At 51.1% G+C, this 24,157-nt stretch overlaps 1 protein-coding gene across 6 annotated transcripts in view; it reads right to left on the reverse strand.

Annotated features, from left to right (window-relative positions):
* Window positions 1-24,157, reverse strand: part of CTBP2 (C-terminal binding protein 2) — a 161,078-nt gene that overhangs the window by 91,194 nt on the left and 45,727 nt on the right. For 5 of the 6 annotated variants that reach the window (XM_045439175.1, XM_045439181.1, XM_045439176.1 and 2 more), the window contains one exon: window positions 20,846-20,947. The exons of the other annotated variant lie outside the window; for it this stretch is intronic. The gene's annotated coding sequence lies outside the window, so the exon portion shown is untranslated. The remainder of the gene's footprint in view (window positions 1-20,845; window positions 20,948-24,157) is intronic. 6 annotated transcript variants of the gene reach the window in all.

Raw genomic sequence — 24,157 nt, forward strand, 5'->3', positions numbered from 1 at the left:
AGAGTTTCTTTAAAAACAACTTTTTTTTAATGTTTATTTTGGGGGGGGGGGGCAGAGAGAGAGAGAGAGAGAATCCATGAGCAGGGGTGGGGCAGAGAGAGAGGGAGACACAGACTCCAAAGCAGGCTCCAGGTTCTGGGCCGTCAGCACAGAGCCTGACGCAGGGCTCGAACTCACGGACTGAGCTGAAGTCGGATGCCCAACCCACCAGCCGGGTGACCCCGGAGTTTCTTTAAAATACACACAAAATTAGGGGAAATGCCCCAAATAAGGAGCCCCAGCTAGAAGTGAGGTAAACCTCAGACTCAGCTTTCCCACCCTACTCTGGAGTCCGGTGATCACCTCCACCGAAGCAAAATGATCCAGACGGGATAAAATACCAAAGCAGCCATTTTAGTTCAGACCCCAGCAAATATGCCTTTTACTCTAGGCTGGGATTCAACAGTTTGCTTGCTAACATATTAAAATTGGGTATCGGAGACTGGAAAGCGGTGTTCTAATACCTTCCCCAAACGTTCGACGGAATCAGAAGAGCTCCCACAAAGTGTACTCATCATGTAAGCCTCAAAGAAGCAGAGACCCACACAGAATATTTCTGAGCCTGAAACAAGCAGCAAAACATTTTTTTTAACTTTAAAATATTTGCTCTCGACAACAAATGTCAGACCAGAATAAAAACCGCTTCTTCACGAAAGCGTTGAGAAGGAAAACAAACAGTACTAATGGGATTTTTGTTTTGAAACGTTGGGAGTTTCTGACAAATCAGAGGTTGACGCAAAAAATTCTTTAAATCAGGGTAACGAGAACGCCAATGGAATCGGTGAAATTACTCCATCGAGGCTGACCCGACTGGAGGACAGGGGAACGGGAGGCGCAGTGACCTGACCCCGGGCGACTACAGGCTTAGCGGAGTTTATCAAAGGGCAGTTTTGCCAACGGAGAGCCCATCATCCACCAATAGACTTCCAGAAAATCGTCCGGGCCACTGCTTCCGCTGCCTCCCTTTTCCTAATCTAGGCTAAAGGTGGACACCAGGCACACCCCGATGTGGGTCCACCATGCCCAGAGGGAGTGGATGGAAACGGCAAGAACCTCAGGACAGGGGAGCAGGGAAGCAATTGGCTCAATGCAGCTTGGGGCCTGGCAGCCCCCGGGACTGACCGGCACAGAGTTCTAGGTCCACCCCTGACATACAGCAGGCGCTTCATAAATGCCTTCTAAAGAAAAGAAACCACTCCTTGCAATGTAGGCTGCTCAGGGGAAGCCCATCTTGGGTGAGACGGAGTTGGAGGAGGATAATTATACTGGCCTGCCGGCCCGCTCTCCACAAGCCCCCCTCCCCACCCCCCTGCCCCCGAGTCAGCCCCCGTGAACACTCTTGCCTGAGGTACATCTTTGCACAGAGTCAAGGGGACGGACACTGGAGGTTACCAAGACCAGGAAGATGTGAATAAAACCACCAAACATAAGAAGTAGGGTCTCCAGGTGCTGGTCTACCCACCGTACGACCGTTAACTCAGTCCTTAAGAAGCCTACGAAACAGGACCGCTGCCCCCGTGTTTCAGGAGAAAACTGAGGCACAGAGAGGTCCAGACATTCTCCCAAGACCGCACAGCTAGCTACCAAATGGCATCTGGACGCTGGCATACACAGTTCTGCCACAAAAGACAATTTAAAAAGGGGTGTGTGTTGGGGCAGGGGGAGAGGGAGGGAAATGACAAAACCTAAAATATAGCAGGTACATAGACCCCACTGACATAAAATCCCGTATCTGCACACATGCCCTAAACAATCAAAAGGACATAATGGACAGGGCTCCTATCTGTAGACATGTCTGTGCACTATTGGTCGTATCAAATGTCACTAAAGGAAGACAGGAGTCTTTTTGGTAAACCTAACACAAGACCCCCTCTGTAAGTTCCGACATGCTTGCATATGCTAAGAAAAACAAAGAGAAAGAACACGGACAGAGTCTTGAGTCAGGGAGACAGGGTAGTCAGATCTGCCTTTATAAATCTTGCACTGCACTGCCCACTCTTTAATAAACATATGATCCTTCTGGAAACAGAGATGACCGGCACTTTTTTCCCTACCCAAGAAAAAAAAAAATCAACATATATCCATTATCGAACACTGGGATGGGGAACGGGGGGAAAAAAAAAATCACCCAAATTCTACCAATTGAAGATAACCACTATAAAATATTCATGAGATTTCCCAGGAGTATTTTCTATGGTTTTAATTTGTAAATGTACATTCAATATTAAATCTTTCCACTTTGAGATAAGCCTTCTATTTATGTTCTTTCAAACTGTGAAGGCATCGTTTTTTTTTTAAAAAGAAGTGGCTATTTTCCCCCCACTGTTAGGTGCCTGAGGCATCTTTTTGCCATCAAATGACACCGTGACGAAACATCTTGATGTAGTGAAGCTTTTTTGGGCACCAGGTGGGGAAGGGAGATTACTGGGTCAAAGGGCATGTGTGCTATTTTGGAAGGCCGACACTGGTTTCCAGGTCTGAAGATTCTGATTAGTTCAGAGTGACAGCCTTTGACACAGTCGTATTAGCCGTCCTCCCACAGACACACAAACACGCGTGCGCGCGCGCACACACACACACACACACACACACACACACACACACACACACACACACACACACACAGCAGAGTCTCGGTCTACTGGGTCTGGTTCTAAAGCAGAGCCGGGCCCCTGGGTGGCCATGGAGTAGGCAGAGGTGGTGACATCTCCAGTGGCAGGTGCCCAGCCTCCGGGTCAGCGCACACTGGGACAGACTGCTGTTTATCCTACAAGCGCCAGATAAAGCGGTGGCCTTGGTTTAGGAGCCAGAGCACTTGAAAAACACCTTTTTTTTCCCTAGACTTTTTTTTTTCGTTTTATTTATTTTTAGAGAAACAGAGAGAGGGAGGGAGGGAGAGAGAGAGTGCAAGCGGGAGAGGAGGGGAGAGAGAGGGAATCTCAAGCAGGTTCCATGCTCAGCACGGAGCCCGATGCAGAACTCAATCCCATGACCCTGGGATCATGACCTGAGCCAAAATCAAGAGTCGGGACGCTTAACCACCCGGGAGCCACCCCCAAAACACCCATCTTTAGGTGAAAGCGACCCTTACACCAGGGGCGGCGGCAGTGGCGGTGGTGGTGGGGGGGGGGCTCACCTGGGGGCAGCGCATGGCACCCAGGATCTGGTGGCACAGCACACACGGGTCACCCAGGCACCGCCAGGCCCGGGTACCTCCGTGTCTCTGCTCCCGTCTCTTCTGGGCTCCTCGTGCGCCTGGAAGGACCGCTCCAGCCACAGCCACCCCCTTGTCTGCCGGCTCAGAAATTACCCGTGTACTTCTGATCGGGTGGAAAACACGCCAGTGTTTGGGGAAAACGAGTCTGCACTACCCGTGTTCTGCGATCTGGGGGTGGGGGGGTGGGGAAGACCATCCCCAGGAACCCCGGGGCCCACAAGGAAAACAGAAGACAGACTCAGTACCCCAGCTGTCGGCAGAGAGATGCGAGCCCGGGACGCCCCGCCTCACCCCACACGCCGAGGCCACTTCGACCGCCCCTTCGTTTGTGGGAGGAACACTTCAGCAGGTCCTATTTTAGGCAGGTTTTCCACATTAGAAAGCAAATTGGTTAAAATCATTGTAAGATACACCTCCCACCCGTGACACTTTGTTTAATTCAAAGTCAAATAGCAAAGCAGGAGAGCGTGCTGTGCAGCACATTTATAGATTTATAAATGGCCTTCCTGACCGGCACCCGGGCCGCCCTGCACCCCCACCCCCCTGCCCCCCTGCCCCTGCTCAGACACAGCTGGGTAGGAATTCACTGACCTAATAGCACCGGACAGATAATTCCTTGCCTGGGGGAAAGACTGGCAAAGCCCATGGCATCTGCCATTTCCAATCTAGGTTTTGAAATGGTGAACAGGGGCCTGTGCCAGGAAGCTCGGGGGGGGGGTGGGGGGCAGCGTGGGACGGGCTCCTTGCTCTCCGTGAAAACTTTGCAATCCACCCACAGCCCGCGTGGAGTCACCGCTCCGCATTGGAAAACCCGGGCCTCTGATTCATCTAAATCATCTCAAAGCCTGCACTGGAGAAAATAATTGAATTAAAGAGTTGCCGTAACTCATTGAGGTAACAGCCATCCAGTGGGAAGCGAAGACGGTGCCGTTCAAACCCCGCCGTCTTCTCGAGATCGCGAGGAAGAAAAAAAAAAAGCAATAGAATGTGGTTCAAAGGACAGATGGGACTTTCCTAATTGTCCCCAGATTCCTAGCAGCAGGGGTGGTGACTAAATGGTTTCAATTAAAAGTTAAAGAAACAGGGAAAAGCAGGCGGTAAGTTATGCCTGGTGCCGAGAAGGCTCCTTCGTGGAGACCGAAGGATGCTTCGTCCCCATTTCCAACAGCCCAGCATCAACGGCACGCGAGCCACCCCCACCTGCCGCCGTGACAAGGTGACAAATAAATCCGTCTGTCAGACGCACAGTGGTGAACACCCAAGGTGAGTCTGATGGGGGGGAGCCTGAGGCAGGAGCCCACCTCTGTCTGCTGAAGCCACCTGTGCACAGGGCCCCGCCTCTCCGAATGGGATAGAAGGGAACGAGCTCAGGGGTGGAGGGCACACGCCTCCGGAGAGAAAGCCGCAGAACCCGCCCAGGGCAGGGCTGTCAGGTGAGTTCGGGGTCCCTCCGGGCTCAGCGCCACGGTGATCTGGGTTAGTCCGCGCGACTCAGGCACAAAACGGGCACAGAGTAAAGATGTGGCTCTGAAGCAGTGGATCTCAAAGCAGGGGACGCTTTCTGCCCAAGGCACGTTTGGTGACGTCTGGACACGTCTTTGGTGGTCACACGGGGGCAGGGAGGGAGGGCGGGCAGAGGCCAGGGTTGCTAAGACTGTACAATGCACGGGACATCCTCACGACAGGGAGTGACTGGTCCGCAGTTATCAGCAGTGCTAAGTTGAGAAACTCCCTTAAGGGAGTCCTACACGAAAGCCTCCCAAGTTCAAAGGAACAGGAATGCTAAGAAACGGCTGGGGTCAATTACACACAAGGTAATCTGTCACCAACATGGGACAGAAGAGGCTTCACCGATGTGAAAGGGACAGGTGGAGACAAAACAAAGGAGTCAACTAAGTGCATCAAGGCCCCTGCCCCGGAGGAGGAGCTCGGTAACCGCGGTATCCAGGAGACAATCTGACCCAGTGCCTGACCCACAGTCGGGTACAGCGGACACAGAAGCAGAGGCTCCCAGAGATCATCTGTGACCTAAGGAGAGCAGCCTGGGTAGACATTTAGTGGGGGAGGGGGGAGGGTATCTCTGTACATACTCTGAGTCTACGTTCCGTTTCCCAATCACACTCCGAACAAGCTGCACCCAAATCTCAGAACAAGCACCAAACCTCGACGTGGAAGAAGGTCCCTTTTGTGGGTTCGAGCCCCGCGTCGGGCTCTGTGCTGACAGCTCAGAGCCTGGAGCCTGCTTCTGTTTCTGTGTCTCCCTCTCTCTCTGCCCCTCCCCAACTTGTGCTCTGTCTCTCTCAAAAATAAACCAACATTAAAAAAAAATTTAAAAAGGTCCCTAACTGACAAAGGAAAGAGAGGGATGTGGATGGTCCCAGAGAGTCAAGTTCAACAGCTAAGATCCTAAAACCAGTAACCAGCATCCACCAGTCCAATGTCCCAACTCTCAGCACGCAGTTTCATCTGGGCCAATGGTCACTAACTGGGTTGGGGGGAGCAGGGGTCCGTGCAACCCCCCCGGAAGTGAAAAGTGAAACGTCAGTCTTGCAGGTTTTCATGTCCCCGACCCTCTTGGAGTCTTTTCCTGGAAGCCCTATGAACACCACATCCAGAGGTGAAGCGGGAGAACCGAGAAAGGAGGTGAGGATCACTTCTTTTTTTATTTTTTTTTTTAAGTTTTTTTTTTTTTTTCAACGTTTATTTATTTTTGGGACAGAGAGAGACACAGCACGAACGGGGGAGGGGCAGAGAGAGAGGGAGACGCAGAATCGGAAACAGGCTCCAGGCTCTGAGCCATCAGCGCAGAGCCTGACGCGGGGCTCGAACTCACGGACCGCGAGATCGTGACCTGGCTGAAGTCGGACGCTTAACCGACTGCGCCACCCAGGCGCCCCGAGGATCACTTCTTTCCACCCCCTGAAACACTTGTGACTTTGCTCTTTGTCCCCACTATAAAAACAAACAAACAAAACCCCCACAACATGGTTATCGTAACAAATCTGGGAATCAATAAGAACATCTGAATATTCCTTAATTACACAGCACCACTATTAGCTTTTTGTTACAACAGTTAATATTTCCTGCTCATTTTCTGACAGGTTAAGGAGAAAGAAACAGTGAACCCAGGTTTGAATCTCCTCTACGGCAGGGGAGGCCAGCGTTATGAAAAGTAGAAAAGAAAACAAAAATGCAAAATAACAGAGTGAGGACAATAAAAATTCCTGTGTGACAATAAAAATTCCTCGGGAACGCAACGGTGACTGATCAATACTGCCTACTTCCCAGCTCGAACAGCAGGGACAACAGGCCCACACACTCAAACCCATAAACCAAATAGAAAGCAAAGAAAGAAAGTTATTAGCCGCCAGATGAAGCCATTAGATCAAGGTATGTGGTTGTTTACGGAGCTAAATGTGGAGAGACCCTATACTAGGGTCAAGTTATCAGACACAGTTCTGTCTGATAATTCCTCTCATGTAAGACAATCCTATACATTTAGGTTTAAAAAGAGAAAGGAAGCTAAGTCAGGTAAGAAATACAAAAGTCTATGTAGCATGAAATATCTCCGAGAGACTTGTTTAGTGAAATTAACTAGTGGTTTAATAGGGGGGAAAGCCTGATATACAAGAGTGCCCCAATTTCTTCAGAGAAATTAACATTTCAATCCTGTTTTTATCTAGAAGTCATTAAACTGTGCAACATGAATTATAGGAACTGTAGCAGCGAATTAACTCTATTCATCAACTAAGTCCAAACACTTTAGAGTGCATCTGTAATGAAAAAATAGCTCTACATTTCTGCCTCTTCTCATTAAAGTAAACCAGTTTTCTCTCTCTCAGTATATAAAACTGTCTTCTCTTCATATAATTTATATTACCATAAGCCGGCTCACATTCTAAACTATTACACGCCTCCAATTAATTTTTGCGGCTTTTGCCTGAAAATTTAATGAGATAGTAGTGTGTGAACCTGCTGACTCTAGATTATGTGTGTGCTCCCAATATTAATGTTGGCATAATAAAATAATCTGATCCATACTTGATGAGAGTGTCCCCCACTGCCACTGTGGTCAAGGTAACGTGGAATCCAGGGCCACGCGATTCCCTCTTTTCAATCCAATTACAAAATTTACTAGTCTCAAATGAAACTGCCCCCACTCATCAACCTGGGGGAAAGGAGAAGGCAGCAGCACCACGGAACGATCCCCCGGCTCTGTTTCTTTAAACATTTCAGCCAACCGTGAAGATGGATGGCTGTTTGTCTAAGACCTCAGCTCCCGCCCACGGAGGCTGAGAAGAGGCCAATCCCGAGAGGCCGTGAGGGCAGGCACCCATGAGGACGGGGGCCCAAGAAATCCCTGAGCCGGTCCAGCTTAGGGTGCCCCCCCCGCCCCCCACCCCGGGGGCACACATGCCACAAGTGGGGTGCATACCTCCACGTGTACCTGTGTGTAGATGTATGTGCACCTGTTCAAGTTCAGCCAGAGATGAAATAGGTCAGATGTGCACACAGAGCCTGATCCTCACCTGTGCTGGTTAAGGACACTTCAACACACCATCACCGGTGGTTGAGAATTAGTGGTGACAGGAGAGTACACAGCACTGAGTAGATGTGGCTGGCCCTTAACACATCACTGAGTTGAAATCTTTGTGCTTAACTCGGCAGGGGGGTGGGGCGGGGGGAGTGGGCAGGAGAGGAGGCTAGAGGAGCCTCCCTTCATCCTCCCAACTTGGCCCCACCCCCAGCTGCTCCTTCCTGGTGCCAGTGAGCCAGCCGGGGGTCTGCTTCTGCTGAGCAGACAGACAAGACACTCTGGGGTCTGAGCTGCCCTGCCCGGCTACTGCCAAGTCCAAAGGGCTTGCCTGGGTCTGGGGCCAACCCCCTAGCTGGGCTCAGTCTGTGGGGAACAGAGCGCCAACACCCCCCGTGCACCGCCCCCCCCCCCCCCCCCGCCGGGTGAAACGCAACAAGCTCACGTGATGGGGAAGGGGGGCATCTATCCCAGCGGGACGCCCCTTCATTGAGATGGTTTATTTGTAAGCAAACCTGGGGATGTATAGAGATTATAGATCAGCTATCAAATTAACAGCTGCTCAGGCACTTCCAATATCAAACCTTTTCACACCGTGTGTGTCTGAACCGTCTGGGGAGAGAGACAGTGATGGATCAGAGCATGCTAGGTGTGCAGATCAATCCTGGACCCGGGTTCAAATCCCACATCTGCTCCCATCAAGTCCCAGGAAGAGTCAATTAACCTCTATTATCCATTAAAATCCTAAGAATAAATGAGGATATCCACCCCCCCCCCCCCAGCCCTCACAAGACCAGCCAGCAGCCAGGTACATGGGACTAGGCGGGGGGCACCTGCTTGAGAGCGATGGGCTTGCTCAGAACACTCAGCTCACAGGGCTTCCTTTTCAGTGGTTGTTAGTGCCCAGCCACTCTGGCCCTCCAAATAAAAAAGTCGCCTTCAACTCTGCTTTCCGTGGTGAGGGAAAGCCGGTGACACGGGCCACAAGCCCCATCACTTAGGCTCACTGAAGAAACCTCCTTCTCTCAACTCAACCGGAAGCCTCTCCTGCCAACAGCACAAGACAGCTGCACCTCCTCTCTCCCCAGCAGGGAAGGATGACCCCTCCTGGCTCCGCAAACTACCAACAGGTTTGTATAAACCACTTCCTGGGGGAGGAGGGGGGCGGGGGCAAGAGTACACCTGCTACCAGGAAAGACGCCATCACCTGTGAGGACAGAGGGTTCTGAGCACTACCTAGGCCCAAGGTGATTTGCCCTGAACCTGTCACTCCCGCCAGGTCTAGGCTGGAGGTGGGTTTACAGGGTCCCAAGACCAGGGCCAGCCATCTTGGATTCTTCCCAGAACCAATCCCAGTGCACTCTGGCCAGAGACACCCTCAAAATAGGATTCTACATGGACTCAGGCCTAGGTCCAAGGCACCTGGAAAAGACCCCCCCCCCCCCCCACCATTCCACACCGCCAAGCCCTGGGGATGGCACAGTATGTCTCAGCAAGGTCACATACAGACCGTGAAGACCTTCTCATACGTTGAGGAACGGAAGCTATTAACTGTGTTACTGGCAAGCACAGATGTTGTCTATATCTAAAAATTCCCAAATAGATCAATTAGCATATTATAAAGAATTTACTTTCATTTTCCCTTGGCAGAGCATAAAAGCCCAAACACAACACTCGGTTTGAAACTGACAAGTGTGGAGAACAGAAGATGCTCTATTAAATGGAGACAACAGGAAAAGAAAATGGTATTTATAATGATTAGCCACCTAATTAATTCTAAGAGTAGAATGTCAAAAGCTATAAATCCATTTCTCTGGTAACCGAAGCTCGACATCAAACAAAGTCACTTCTGTGCTGAGAAGGCAAACCCTAACATCTTCCCGACATTTGCATCCAGCAACGGGGCTGTTCCACTGGTTTTCCAGGTTAAGGGTCCTCGGAACGTATGTGGAAAAGCGACGGAAATAAGGACGCACGCACACACAAACGCAGAAGTAGCTGAAATTCTGAAATTAAGACCGCTTCAACGCCACCAGTGTGGGCTCGTATGAACAGACTCCTAGGACACGTGTTCATTCCCTCCTGTGACAATTACCTCGGGATAAAGGGAGAAACTCTCAGGCTTCTGCCCCTGTGAAGAACTCTGGGGACCGTTGTGTTTCTTGAGCTTGGCTTTTGGAGGGTGCAGGTGGCAGAGAATTCTAAGACAGACAAAGGTGTGACAACACCATTATCCTCTGAAAACTTCTGTGCACCGTCCTTACTCGTGTGTTTAGAATCTACCTTTTGGGGGGAGAGGAGGGTCGGGGAGAAAGGGGTGCAGGGAGAGCAATAGCATAAGACCAAAATTGATTTAACAGATGCAGAGTTGTCCTTCTCCCCATACTCCCGGAATTTTCTTCCTAGATTGCAAATCAAAATCTGCATTGAAATAGAATATTTTTTTAATGTAGAAAAGAGGATGCCCTAGGGTACAGAGGTATTGCGTTCAATATCCACGGGCACAACATTGCATTTCAAATGAGATGCGGCATTTTGAAATTTACTGAATATATTACATATTCCAAATTGTCTTGTTATTACCACTATTTTTACTCAATTCTCCTATCCTAATAGGTGTGTTTCTTTTATGACCGGGACTGTTAATAAAAGTAATGTGATATTACATCATGCTATCAATTGAATCTTGAGAAAAGATTACAACGATCCAAGGATCTCATAAGCCCCTGGCTCTCACAATTCCAGCCATTATTCAGTGTGAAATTCAAACAGTCTGAATTCATTAACATTGGTTGCTACAAATCTGCATTTTCAGACTTTGCCATAAAACGCAGGAGTCCAAACCTGGTGACCTGAATCGAACAGACTTTCCTGGCAAGTGGCCGTGCTAACCGGCCTCTCCCGGCATCGCTCCGGATGCTGGACCTCTCCACGGCTGACCCCTCGCTGCTGGCCTCACGCTTCATGTTGGGCCACACTTCACATTCGGCCAAACTGCAGACACCCGGGCCACGGACAGGAGAGGGATGACCCGTTCCCAGTGCAAGGCCACGTTGCCAAATGGGTATCCAGGAGGCCTGTCACATCTGGGCACAGAACCTGGACTCCCAACGCCTCCCCCTCCCTGTGGCTCAGATCAGCTCCTCACAACAATAAGAACTCAGATCCAATGCGCAATATGTGAGAAAGCCTTTGGGGAACCCTAAACCCTTCATCTCTTGATGAAGAAACGTCACTGCAAGCATCACACTGAGGGACGGGGCGGGGGGTGCCCCACTCCCAAAGTTCCGGGAGGAAAGCACGACACAACCCGTAATGAGCAAGGAAGTCTAGAATTCTAGCCACCTTTCATCAAAACGTTCGCGTAAGCTACACTGCAGGTGCCTCCTGTACGGCGTGCCCTCCAGCCGTGGGCAGGTCACCAGGGCTAACCCACCGCCCCGCCCTCCAGCCAAGGGCATGGCCATCTCATTTACTGCCCCTGCTAATGATAAGGATAACAGCAGTCACCAGTGCGAAGCCCTTACCGTGGACCAGGTACCCCAATGAGGATTTCACTGAACGCCCAAATGGAGATTAGACAGAGGGGGAGTCTGAGGCACGAAGCACATCTGACATGGGGACCAGGTACCCCAATGAGGATTTCACTGAACGCCCAAATGGAGATTAAGCCCATCTGACAGAGGGGGAGTCTGAGGCACGAAGCACAGGAGGTTCCGGTTTGTCCAAGGTCAGTGGCATCAGAGAGGGGGCCGGTGGCACTGTAAGGATCTCCTGGCTCCGCCATCAGGACCCTTCCCTCCCACCGATCACCAGGGCCACAGCCAAGTCTTTGCCTCTGCAACTGGACCCTTCCTTTACCTGCCCTGTGCAAACACGCGGAAGATGTGCCAAAGCCATCGGGCTGCCGGGGGGCGGGGGGGGCTGCGAGGATGCAGTTCCAGGCTAAAGAGCTGGGCTGCTTCCCGGCCAAGTCTAACGCTGCATCAATCTGCTCTGTTTAAACACACAGGCAGAAGGCTTTCCGGCCCTAAACAGGCCTCTGTGGTGCTGCCACTTAAGCCCGTGGGAGATCAGAGTACAAATCAATACGAATTCTCCTTCCTAGAGGAAGTTGCAACCCCATGTCGCGGTTTAGAGGTCATCTTCTGCTGTAATTAGGAAGCGGCAGTGAGTTTCGACTGAATTATGAAAACGCCAGGACTCTCAAAAGGTAAGGTTTGCAACAAATGCGGGACCGGGGCCGTGAGCTCCACAGGCGGGGGGGAACGGGCCTCCAAACCTCCAAAGGCAGGCAAGGCAGGCCTGGGAGGTCCACGAAGGAATTTAATACACAGGCCATCTGTCCTTCAGTCCCAAGGGATCTGAAAGGAGCCACGAGGCTCTGGGAGCCAGTTGGACCTTCTTTCTGTCCTCATCATCCCTGCTCAGATGTGGTGCCGGCAGCTGAACCCCAAGCCCCCTTGCCCGCAAGGCTCCCGCAAGCACGGCACCCCGGAGGATCTGCAAGCTACAGAGAATTCTAACTCCCCACCCAACTTGTACACAGGGGAGGTGGGGGCATGCCTTTGCCTTCCTGCCTCGGAAAGCTCGGGAACATGGCCTTATTATTTCGGGAACGCATATACCGCCCCCCCACCCCCCCCTTTCCCCGACAGGTAACGTGTCATGCTGGTTTGCCTTCTGTCTGCAGAATCCACTCCCCAGCTAATGCAGAATCAACCCTGCCCTTCCAGACAGATGCTGGGATGGTTCCAGCAGGAGCCCAGTCCACACCTCCCTGGCCCCACCGCAGCCTGGGATCCACTCATTCAATAAGTCGTCTGTGGACCATTTATCGTAGTCCATAACATGCGGACCGTGTACAGAAAACGAAGGGGGCCGTGGCTTCTTACTCGGGAGCTTACAGTTATCACTCTGGAAGGTTCCATGTCAACAGAGCACTGCTCTTTAATTTTTTTAATGTTTATTTTTTGAGAGAGGGAGACAGAGGGAAAGAGAGTGCACGTGCATGCCCGGGGGAGGGCAGAGAGAGACGAAGACAGAATCCGAAGCAGGCCCCAGGGCTCCGAGCTGTCAGCACGGAGCCCGACGCAGGGCTCGAACCCACGAACCGTGAGATCATGACCTGAGCTGAAGTCAGACGCTCAACTGACTGGGCCACCCAGGCACCCCTGTAGCCCTGCTCCTTAACCCTTATTGTGTCATTTCACCCTGATAAGAGTCAGAAGGCTCGGCACCATCAGAGACTAAACTCCCTGCTAAAATCCGTGCTATCAGTGACTAAGGGCTCAGGGCAGGTCACAGGCCACCTCCTCCGCTCAGGCAACCCATGCGAGGACTCCAGCCAATCTCACTAGATGATCACACTGATTAAGAGATGCGGCTGAGGCCAAGGGCAGCTTGAGCCTGGACCTCCCAGGACACAGAGCTCTCCCCCACCCCAGACGGCGTCCCACAGGGCGCCTTCAGTCCCACTGACCTGTGGGAGGAGACACAGGTGTTCAGTCTGCAGAGACAGCCGCGGCCGGAGGGGCCAAGGGGCATTCCAGCAAACCCACACACCGCTAAGCCCACATCCCATGCTGCCCCAGAGTGGGGAGGCCAGGTCCGAGGATCTGGTGCTCATGAGCAAAAGCACCAGCCCGCCCCGCCCCGCCCCCGATGGAAACCGATGGAGAGCGATCGCCCCGCTGCCCCGATCCGGCTGAATTTTTCAAGGAGTTGTAGGTTACACCCTGTCCAGGCCAACAAAGGTTTCCTTCGAGTTAAACAATGTATAGCTGAACCGGAAGGAGGGAAGGCGACCACAGCAAAGGTGTTGGGTTACAAGGCACAGGAATCAGATAGCTTTACCACCAAGACTCATTTTCTGCCCCGTCTCCTATATGAAAAGATGGCACAACACAGTCTGACGACAAATCAAGGCCCCCTCCGAACGGATCCGATGAGAAGCTCTCGGGGACGCCCGATCCTGCCCGCCTGAGGAAAGATGGGGACTTGGGGAATGGGGTCCTCTGTGGGGAGTCACTGTTGTCAGCGCCCAATTATGAAGGAACGGAAATGAAACTCTGGAATCGGATGCTCAGAACTGCACCTCGTCCACGGTTCGTGTTTTTGTTAATCTCCACACACTAACTTTTTTCCCTAATGTTCTATCTTTTTGCCATATATAATTAATTTTAACAGCATCTCCAACTTACCCCACAGGCTGTTGCTGGGTCTTTTAAATAGTATACTGCTGAGAAACTGATTTGTTTGCTCCCCGTGCCTGAAGAAACCACATTATGAAATATGTATAAATGTCATCATTCAGGCTGCTTCTTAGGATTAAGTACAGGAAAATGCTCCATTTTTCCCCCTGGCACAGGAGTCCACTCGTGGCCCACGCTCTCATGTATCACCCACGTACCCCCCCCCCAAAAAAAAAAAACCCAATGAACTACACCGCATTTTCTCTTCAAACCTCCTATATATCCTTAACTGGTACAAGTCTAGGGGAATTATCTTTTTTTTTTTTTTTTTTTTTTTTAATTTTTTTTTTCAACGTTTATTTATTTTTGGGACAGAGAGAGACAGAGCATGAACGGGGGAGGGGCAGAGAGAGAGGGAGACACAGAATCGGAAACAGGCTCCAGGCTCTGAGCCATCAGCCCAGAGCCCGACGCGGGGCTCGAACTCACGGACCGTGAGATCGCGATCTGGCTGAAGTCGGACGCTTAACCGACTGCGCCACCCAGGCGCCCCTAGGGGAATTATCTTAATTGCTACGTGGAAAGCATGAATTGCGAATGTACTCAGCAGAGAAGACTGGATTTCGAACAGCATGGGGCCAGGTGGGAGGTACCCAGTTTGCCAAAAATAAAGGAGTCGATCAATCAAGCAAGCAGGAGTGTTCTGCTGGGAGTTAGACAGGAGCCACAGACAACAGACCTGGGGACACCAACTCCGGGGACGACGGGACTCACAGCCATTGCCCAAAGCCTCGTTTCAGAAAACGCTTAAATCAGGGCGCCGAAACCGGATGACGAAACGCTCTGAAAATCCGGAGCTCTTTTAGGGTCACACGGGCTACTTCCTGAGCCGCGTGTGACATATTTCTTATAGCATCTGTGGCACAGGGAGACGCGGCAAAAATTGATAAAGTGATGCTAGGTTACACTCGAACCCAGAGATGCGGCGTCCGTCCCTCCGTGAAAACCTTGAAGCGGGGTGGGGGGGGGGGCGCAACAAAAACTACTTAAAAGTCACACCAGGTTAAAAACAAAAGTTCACGGTCTAACGCATCCTCGAGGTAGTGGTCACAGTGGTGACACAAACACACACACCAAAAAAAAACACGCAAAATAACCTTTTCCTCTCCTGTTAATCACTCTTGGACTGGCCGACTAGGGATCCCAATGGGTTTTTTTTTTTTTGCTTTTTATTATTTTTTTTAATGTTTATTTATTTTTGCGGCAGAGAGAGACAGAGCATGAACAGGGGAGGGGCAAAGAGAGAGGGAGACACAGAATCGGAAGCAGGCTCCAGGCTCCAAGCTATCAGCCCAGAGCCAGACGCGGGGCTCGAACTCATGGACCGTGAGATCGTGACCTGAGCTGAAGTCGGACACTTAACCGACTGAGCCACCCAGGCGCCCCTTTTTTTTGCTTTTTAATATTTGTTTGGTTTTTAGAAAGAGAGTGCACAAGCAGGGGAGGGGCAGAGAGAGAGGGAGACACAGGCTCCAGGCTCCCAGCTGTCAGCACGGAGCCTGACGTGGGGCTCGAACTCACGCCTGTGAGATCATGACCTGAGCCAAAGTCAGACGCTTAACCAGACTGAGCCACCCAGGCGCCCCAGGATCCTAACGTTTTTGGTAAGACAAAGTTCACTTCCCCACCCACTCACACAACCACATCCACAATCCCCATTACGAAACTTGTCGTAAACTTAAAATATCGTATCCTTCAACCAGCGGGGCCCTCACCCTGGCAGGTCATCTCCTCCTCCTCCCTGCTCTCCTTCAAACGCTTCTAACACCCATGTGTCAAGCCTCGGTCAGCTGACAATCACCTCTGGTTGCCGGGAACTTGGGCTGCTGTTCTGCTGTCCACTGGGGAGACCAGAGGAAGGAAAGGGGCTTTCTCTGCGCACATGAGTCCTGCACCACAGCCGCACCCGCGGGGACAAGCAGTGGCCCAAACTCCGCCCTTCACACGTACCCAAGTGCTTGGGGTAGGGACAGACTCATCCTACACTTGAGAACAGCCACGGGCCCCAGGAGGCATCCATCACTAGCCACCAAGGGGTCCCGCGATGCCCGTAAAGCAGGTCACGACACTGCAGGGTTTCTGCCGGGGACGAGGGGAAACCGGAGTCTGGGGCTCCCTGGTCGGTGTCTCCAGCTCTACTCTCTCACAGGCCCCATGTGCTGGCACAGAGATCGGATCATCAAGTTCCTCACTGATAAAATGGGGGTCTTATAGTAATTTTTTTTTTTTTTTCAACGTTTATTTATTTTGGGGACAGAGAGAGACAGAGCATGAACGGGGGAGGGGCAGAGAGAGAGGGAGACACAGAATCGGAAACAGGCTCCAGGCTCCGAGCCATCAGCCCAGAGCCTGACGCGGGGCTCGAACTCACGGACCGCGAGATCGTGACCTGGCTGAAGTCGGACGCTTAACCGACTGCGCCACCCAGGCGCCCCAAAATGGGGGTCTTGAAAAGGGAGGTGGCCCCCATGTCCACGTCTCCCAGCAGAACACAAGGACGGCGTGCTCCAGGACGTCACAGCTCCTGCCCCACCAGGGGAGAGGGCCACGGGCAGCCACCCCCTCCCAAGCTGGGCCCTCCAGCAGAAGCACAAGTAGGCAGAGACCCACCCCGGCTGGGAACCCCAGGAAATACAGGCGGCATGCTTATTCCAGACAGACAGACGACAGAGTGAAAATTAAGACTGGTTCCGCACCTCCCTGGCTGGTTAACTGGCTGGGATTAGAACCAGCGGTCTTGGGGAGTCGGGGACGGGCAGCAGCAGGGACAGCAGAAAATCCACCCACCGGGAGCTGGAGGCTGGACCCGTGCAGCGTGGACAGGGATAAACTCCCAAGAACAGAAACCAGGGGGCTGCACGGATGACCTCTGTGGTTCTGCCCAGGAGCCGTGCTAGGGTTTTGAGGCTCTCAGGAGGAAAGAACAAGGGCTGAATCAACCCCCTCCCAGAGAACGGCTACCATGTGAGCTTGGACGTGCGGCTCAGGAATAAAATCCCAACAAGGCTGAAGAACCCAGAGCCCAGCTGGGGCCCTCCTCCCATTTCCGCAGAGATGGCTGAAGCTCCAGGAGCATCCCCGCCCTCCCCGGCCCCCAGCTCAGCCTCCTGGCTGTTTCTCATCTAGAGAGTTCCCCCACAGATAGAAGGCCCTGCGTATCTTTCTCTGGTTTGTGGTTTCCGAACATCTGGAGCAGGATGGCTCGTCCCTAGTGCAGGCCAAGAGCTCCGGAGGACCCTGGGGGGCCACGGTGCCAGGAACAGCGGACCCCACGGTGTAAGCTTATTCGTTCCTGGAGTAGGGCAATACTTTCCCTTCTGCTTTTTGGGAACGAAATCCGCCTTGGCAGAAACAGAGGAGAGAGGCTCTAACAACCAGGCAGAGGGCTTCACAGAGCCCTGCTGGTCCACTAAAGCCGCACTGCAGATGGCCAGCACAGCCTGGTGCCCACAGCAGACCGGGTGAGGCCCTCCACACCCACCAGGCACAAACATCGCCAGCGCCCTGGGGATCTCAGCTTGCGGCCGTCGGTGATGTGTGTGTGTGTGCGCGTGCGCGTGTGTGGGCGCGCGCGCGAAGTGGGTCCAGCATTCACATCATTATCCGATCCGTCAAAATAACACCATGCACAAGCTTCTCTGTGCGCAAGCAGCTAGATACGCTGCCGTGTCTTTGCCAAACCACAGCCACTGCTACCCGCCCCCCATCACTGTACAGAATGAAGGCGAAGAGCTTTGATTTGCATTTGCACTTATGTGTAGGCATGTAACAAAAAGTGCTTTTATTCCCCCCACTGCCACTTTTGTGGCAATTACAAGGTACCTGGGTGCTGACGCAAACACTGACGCTCAATAACAAAACGGTGCAAAGACAACGATGACCCACCGATGGAGAATTCAACTCTGGTTGCAGTGGGGGAGGGGGGGTGGGGAATCAGCAAACCAGCAAAAGGCATGCTGGGTTTTCATTGTAACAAGTAACAACATACAGAAGGAAGAGCAAAAAACCTACAACAGAAGTGCAAGATGGAAACGTCACATGTCGTTATTCATTCGTAATGAGAAAATGAGCCTCTTTGCGGGGAGAAAACTTAAATGTGTCATTTGCAGTTTATTTTTACGAGGCCACAAACCAAATTAACGAAGTCTAGAAAAACAGGCATAGAATGCTTTTAAATGGGGACATACTCAAAAACACGAAGAGGTCAAAAAATGACGTATAAACGGTTCCAGAGCCTCACGGGTTTGCCACTTGGAGGCTGTGGTTTTCCTGAGTTTTGTGCTTTTCATCTACTTCCGTCTCCTCTGCCCACATTAAACAAGATCTGTGTAGACCAGAGACCTCAGCAGGTGAGTTACCGGGGTGAAATCAACACGTGGTCCTTCTTCGGGCTGTAATGCAAGACGTCCCTCTTCTGTCGCTGTGCATCTACTGCAGGTGGGGCTGAATGGGCAGCCACCAAAAAGTGAGGTACAACTTACTGGTCACAGTGACAAGCCACAGAGAAGAGGTCCAGAAGCGAACACACGCTTCTAAGGACGTGTAGGGGTCCCCTCTGTATCTGTGAGGGTGGTCGGGGCAAAGGTAAAGCCCCATGGTGGGATGCCCAGTGCTGGGGACTCCGGGCCAACCGGAGGCAGAGAGGCACCCTCCTGGCACAGTAACGATGCTCTGACTACGGTCAGCTCCCACGCGGTACCGCACATCTCAAGCTCCTCCGAGGGGTCACCCAAAAGTATGCCCCAAACACAGCAGGGGGAACCGGCCTATCCGGCCAGCATCTGAGCATGCTCAGTTCTTGGGAAAACTTTGTTATAGGGACCGTGTTGCAATTTCATTCCGGTACAGATGCATTTATGCAACGTTAACGTTCAGCTCTCTGGATCGAGACCACCGATAAACAGCAGCCCGCGGTGGTTCAATGATCAGGTTGAGCCAAATGAAAATGTGGTTACTCAACCATGTTTGCTATCTATATATATCTCTATCTTCTCTCTCTATATATACACTCTATCTACATATCTATGTCTACATATCTATAGGTCTGTATATAGATACATAAAAAGTCCATTTCATCCCTATACTATGAATTCCCATAGGCTTATCTTTAGAGGACATAGTTTTCCAACTCTCCAAGGTCTATAAAATAGTTGGCCGCAGAACTGGACGCCCGTGGGAGTCCAATGAATTTCCATCGCCGTCACAGTGGTGACGCCACTGAAAACCTCTTTGGCCTCAACACCCAACACGGAAACCGACACCCCACCAGCCCCAGGCCCACAAAGATTCTGTAACAACAGTATCTCTGCCTGAGAATCCTGGATTAGACTCCAGCACACAGGGTCTTAAGCTAAAGGTTTCTGTTAGAAGAGTGGGAGAAAGCCAGAAGAGAAAGAAATGTTGGCCTTGATAGGCAACGCTCAATGCCCTCCCCCCTCTGCAACGAATGTTCAACATTTCTAGTCTCTCGTCCTCCCAAGGGCTAAGAGTCTTAGAACTACTCCAAGAATAGGGGGGTCTCCTCTGTCTGCACACTCTGCTGTGGCCTGTGGTCGGGCCAGCCCTCTGGGTCATGCCTGGTAGAGGTTTCTGGGTTTCTTGGTCAAGTTTCATCTTAAAAGGCAGGGCAGGTGGGGGACCATCATTGCCCCGTTACTGACGCACGAATAAAACCTCCAAATGCCTGGAAGAGGCTAGTGCTGGCAGTGGGGGGGCCTGGCAGGCCCAGTGGTGACATCAGGATCTCCACCTGATCCTGCCACCTCACGGGGACACTCAGTGAGACCCCTCCCCGGGCCACAACCCACGCGGCCTGCTGGGTTCAGGCGACTTCACCGCAAGCCTCTCACGGGCCCCAGCTCCGAAGAAAGCGGGGCCCAAGCCTGCAGGGCGGAACCTGCCCTTTCCCGAACCGGAGGCTCTGTGTGATCCAACACGTTGGGGAACGTGCCCAGAGGTGTGACAGGACACGCAGAAGATCTGCTCTCACACTTTTTCTTGCTTTTAAACGACGCTGTTAGCTCGAGGAGAAAACATTTTTTTTCCAGCAGGATAAAAATCAATCACTTCTGAGAAGTTGCCATTTTGAGACTTTGAGTAAGATGCAGGTTTTGTGAAAAATGGCTAACGGCATGTGGCAACTAGACTCTGGACCTCCAAACCTCGCCGTGGGTAAGGACTGAAAGACATCAATCGATACTTTCTCAGCCACAGTCCAAACGAGTGCAGGCAAAATTGAATGCTGTCCTCTGTGCACACCCACATCCCCAATCAAGTCCCCCAGAAAAAATCATTAGGTGTTCAAGACATCCTCGAGCTTGGTAACGCTAAGAATCTAAGCTCATTAGAGATGTGCCTTCATCAGCAAGCTGCTTTCTTTTCTCTAGACGTCTATCTACCTTTTTACTCAAGCCTCCTGGGACAGCATGAGACGATTTCCCTAATTCATCTTTATTCTTTGCAATTAATACGTCGAGAAGTCGTAACACGACTTCCATTCTGCCTTGAGTTTCCTAGTAGTGTAATTTCCGTTGACTTATCTCTGTAGCAGCAGCAGCAGCAACAATCACTTTACGTTGAACTGTATTGCCTCAGAGTTAATTACATGTATTTTGCTTCTGATAAATGAAAATACCAGATGCAATTAATTGAAAGACAATCAATATGATCCTGCTATTAGACATCCCAGTGAAACATCCAGAGCCTGCTGGCGATCCATAGTCATCAACTAATTGAAAACGCATTCCAGAGGGGTCTTAGAAAACCTGAACTTTTACCTGGAGATATTTTACAATAACTCACCAATATAAATCTGTCCACAAACTACCGTTCACACGATGGGCCGTCCGTCTTTTTGAGGGAATCCAGCTTCATTGGCTCAAAACCATTTAAGGCGACGAAACTCTGAAAGCACAATGAATTGGGTCAGTGGAACCGAAGCAGTGATTTTTTTTCTGTTGTTGTTTACATCTAGCCATTGCTTAATTGCATTTTCCCCGTGCCTTCGATTCTAAGCTACCAGAGGTTATTAAATGGTTTCATTAAAAATACTATTTGTCTTGCTTTAGTCACACACCAGATCAAATTAAACAGCAGAGCACCAGAACAAATGAACCCTTTCCATCTATTCTGACACAAAGCCAAGCGCACAAGACCAGAAGGTGATATTGTGTCATCACCATGAAAATATCATTTACATCCCTTTACATCTTCAAGTAGCAAGCAAAGGGACAAAACAATCAATACCTTCAAGCAAAAAGTATTACCAGCTGTTTGAGAAATATGGAAGTATAAAGTGCAATTCATAAGCCCATGGTTTATACGTGCTATTAGCATAAATGCTGACAACTGTTAATCCACGGTAACTCTGATTAACGGTTGCAGTTGACCATTAATAGAAGGCGTTTTAACTTACTGCTGAAATTGATTACTCAGTTAAGAATTCAATCCTAATGTTCAATAAAATTGCACTTTCTTGGCAAATGCAATATGAAATGAGGTGATGCATTAAACAGCACTCACATTTATTTTACTATGCAAGGAATGAAGAGGAGATCTATGGTGCCATCACATTATCTGAACCTCTTCCTATTCGCACTGAGTTGTAAGAGGGGCAGGTGGGAAGGGGCTCCTCTGGCTGCCTGAAAAGGCCAAGGCACCCGGGCAGACGGGTCCAGGTGTCTTTTCGGTGGCTTTCCCACGAAGAACAGACAGGATTGCAACACTGCAGGTGTTATGCAAACCGGACCGTCCCCGTTTCAAGGCAGTCTTTTCTCACGTCCCGTGAGAAAGCGGAGGTATGCATCCCGGAAGCGAACTGTCTCGGTCAAACCTGACCATTCCTCCCGGGGGCCCAGCTTCTAATCAACCAGGATTCAAATGGTTAATATTCCAAGAAGTGCATGAAATGACAGAAACCAAGCTTCCCACCGCACTCTACTTTTCAAATCATTTGAATCTTAGGAAGCTGGCGTTTCTTTATCCACGGTCTCCTCCTTTAAAACAATGGGGTCATCTCTTGGGATCCAATTCTGGGACGTAACCTGCCTAATTACGCAGCAAGTCAGAGACAGGAACCACTGCACCTCCCAGGTCCGTCCACTCCCCCCTCAAAAGGGCCCCATACTTGTGTGTTCTCCCGTCAACGTAAGGAATCAGGGCATCTGAGTGCGCGGGCACCAGCCGGCTCCCACACCGCCAACTAGAACGGAGGCCAAGGGCAGGCATGGCCCTGCCAGAGTATTCAGAAAAAGGGTGGCCTCTACAGTCCCGGTTATCACATGCGAGGTCAAGAAATAATTCACTCCCAGCTGTGCCTCCACACCACCTTACGCCACAAACTTTCCAACCCAAGGAGGGGTGACAGGGAGGGGACAGAGACCGCCAGGCTATTCAGTGGTGGCGAACACCCAAGACACAAGTCAGTTTCGTGTTTAGTAACTAAGCATTTACCCTATTGAGGAACCATCTTGATTTTCAGGAGGCTTGCCTAGCAAACTCCTGTTCACCCTTCAAAACCCATCTCCTAGAGGTCTTCTGTAACGCCTTCTGTAACGATGAAGGGGCGGGGGGGGGGGGGGGGGGGAGACGAAGGGGGAGGGGGAGAGAAGGGAGGGAGGGAGAGACAAAGAATCCCAAGCAGGCTCCACACTCAGCTCAGAGCCTGACATGGGGCTTGACCTCATGAACCATAAGATCATGACCTGAGATGACATCAAGCTTGACTGACTGGGCCACCCAATCACCCCTCTGAGTCTCCTGAATGTCAAACGCCTTGATTACATTTGATTCCTCTCTGGATCTCACTAGGTCTGGAACACAGCAGAAAATCACATTTGTAACTAACTGCAGAACAGAACTTACATCCTTGGTCTAGTATTGTTTGTCCTTGTAGGTCACTGGCTTCCCCTTTCGTTCCATTTCCAACGCTTTGCACAACCACAGATCCTCAAACGTTTACAGACACATAGATGTGTAAACAAGGCATTTCCAAAACTATAAGGAAATTGTATCTACAGCTGACCCTTGAATGACATCAGTGCGAACTGAGCGGGTCAACGTAACATGCGGATTTTTTCAAGAAAATAGAATACGGTCCTAGAAGCGTATTTTCGCTTACGATTTTAACAATACAGCCTATATAACAGACTACGTGTGTCAATGGACTGTTTATATTGTTATTTACGGCTTCTAGCCAATCATAGGTTATTGGTAGTTAAGTTTGGGGAGAGTCAAAACTTCTATGCAGATTTTCGACAGCATGGGGGTGGGGACGGGGTCCAATGCCCCTAACCCTAGGTTATTCACGGACCAGCTGTATAACAGAAAATGGTCCCTTTAATTTGTTAATGTTTATTTTTGAGAGACAGACAGAACGTGAGTGGGGGAGGGGCAGAGAGAGAGGGAGACCCAGAATCCGAAGCAGGCTGCAGGCTCCAGGCTCCGAGCTGTCAGCACGGAGCGGGACGCGGGGCTCGAACCCACAAACCGCGAGATCACAAGACGCTTAACCGACTGAGCCCCCCGGGCGCCCCACCCACCGGGACTTTTGTAAGAACTTCCAGGAGTACACAACAAGGCACAGAAATGACTTGGCTCATTAAAACCACCACGACGCCTCCACGAGCAACCTCAGAAGCCCAAGCGGGGGCTAGTCTACCAGGTGACTCGGCCGCGGCGGACGAACACCAGTCGGCGCCCGCGTCCGGCCAGGGAGAAGGGCTCCCACTTTTGGCTTGCACCATCAACCTGCGCGAGCCTATTTAACATCGCTTGGCAAACGCGTTCCGCCCACATCCGAGGGTAACAAGACCGGGGAGAACGGCAGCATCCAGAGCCTGGTGGAGGAGTCTCAGCCAGGCCGTGTCCTGGGGCGTTCTATGTACAGGAAACAGACAATTCAGGGCACACGGCCCAGAAGGATCCCTCTCCTCCTGGATTTTTAGTTTCTTACCTGAAGTCAGGCATAGGAAAATTACTGTTAGGAATCTAGTTAGTGAGACTACTTTTCTGAAATGGAATGAGATGAGCACCTTGGAAAAATCTGTGAAGAGCCAGAGCAAGCTCTAAGAAGGCCTGATGGCAGCCTTCTGGATCATTCGGGGAGGATCTGTC

This window comes from Leopardus geoffroyi, chromosome D2 (genome assembly GCF_018350155.1).
Source record: "Leopardus geoffroyi isolate Oge1 chromosome D2, O.geoffroyi_Oge1_pat1.0, whole genome shotgun sequence".
NCBI classification, from domain to species: Eukaryota; Metazoa; Chordata; class Mammalia; order Carnivora; family Felidae; genus Leopardus; species Leopardus geoffroyi.